This window comes from Colobus angolensis, unplaced genomic scaffold (assembly GCF_000951035.1).
Source record: "Colobus angolensis palliatus isolate OR3802 unplaced genomic scaffold, Cang.pa_1.0 Scaffold2, whole genome shotgun sequence".
Classification (NCBI taxonomy): Eukaryota; Metazoa; Chordata; class Mammalia; order Primates; family Cercopithecidae; genus Colobus; species Colobus angolensis.
The window spans coordinates 11,288,666-11,290,085 of NW_012115154.1; positions in this window are offsets into that span (position 1 = coordinate 11,288,666).

A 1,420-nucleotide genomic window follows, 5' to 3' on the forward strand; every position below is an offset into this window, starting at 1 on the left:
CCGGGTGCAACGGGGTCCCTGGACTGGAGAAGACGCGGGTGGCACCGTGCGAACTCGAGGAGCCCCGCTGCCCTGCGAGGCCTCGGGGGGCGCAGACCTGCAGAGCTTGCGGCCAACGGGAAGGTGAGCCCGCGGGGGTTAGCAGACGGGGTTGTGGGATTCGGGGACAGTATGCTTGGGGACAGATGAATTAAGATTTGAAAGAGTAGAGGGGCTCCCCAGCCCCTAGGTGGCTTCCTGGGGGAGTACTGAGGATCCGTCCTCAAGGCCAGTGTGGGGTTCATGAAGGGTGAGGAAAGGGTCAACCTGGCTGCTCCCCCCACCCCACTCCACTCTGACCAGGCATCATTGACACCCCGTTACCCTTGCTGTTAGGACCCCCAGTTGCGTTCCCAGACATTGTCCTCTGGCTCTGGCTTGGGAGTCCTAATCTGGGAGGGTCCTCGCAGAGACTAAGCTCCAAGCTTGGAACAGGATTGCCACCCCTCTGACTCCAGTGGCATTACTCCAATCCCCTTGGAGCTGGGAGGAGTCAGGAGGCTGACCACACACCTGTCTCCTGCTCCCCACCCCCAGCCCCATGCCCACAGTTAAGCCTTGGAGGTGGAAGGAATGCTTGGTTCCTGCTGCCCAGCCATCACCCCCAACATGCAACCAAAGTCTGTTGCGTGCTCCTGCCCCAGCTCCACCCTCACTCTGCTCCCTCCATCTGGGTGCTTGGCCCTGCTTGCCCCACACCCCCACCCACCGATCTTGGCCGTCTGGCACTCTCTCTCCTCCCATCCCTGGGGGAGCTGGCATGGACCCAGCATAGCAATGTTGTAATGTCCCTGGCAGTGCCCATGGATCGGAGCGGCTGGGCCTGTTCCCAATCAGTTAACCCAGGTCCTCCACCCGCGGGGGGAACTTGACTGAGGCTCTAGGAGGGAAGATGCTGGTCCTGAGCTGAGAGACTAGTGGGAGGGAGCTGTGTGGGACTGTTAGTAGACCACAGAAGCTGTCCAAGTAATGGAGCATTGGAGCATTGAGGCTTCTGAGTGCTGTTCAGTGGGGCCACTTGGCTTTTTCAGGGCAATGGGCCTTTTTTCTCAAAGGAAGATTAGGGTGGGGGTGCCTACGTACTTACCGGGTGGCCTCAGAAGGTGGTCTTGTTCGGAGTCTGTTACTCCATTCAGGGTGCAAGAAGATGGCTGGCAATGACGCTGGGTTACCAGAATGCTGGGGAGCAACAGGCTGGGATGGGCTGAGCATGGGAAAGGCAGGATCCTCCTTCTGGGACGGCTGTTCTGCTATCACCCAGTCCTGAGCCTGGGCCTTAGACCCTGAGTTCCCACCCCACTCCCCACTCTAGGTGAAGGAGGGTGGCAGGTTCTGGAGGGTTTGAGAAGCCTCAGGTTTCCTTTTCTTTACCCACCCCCCC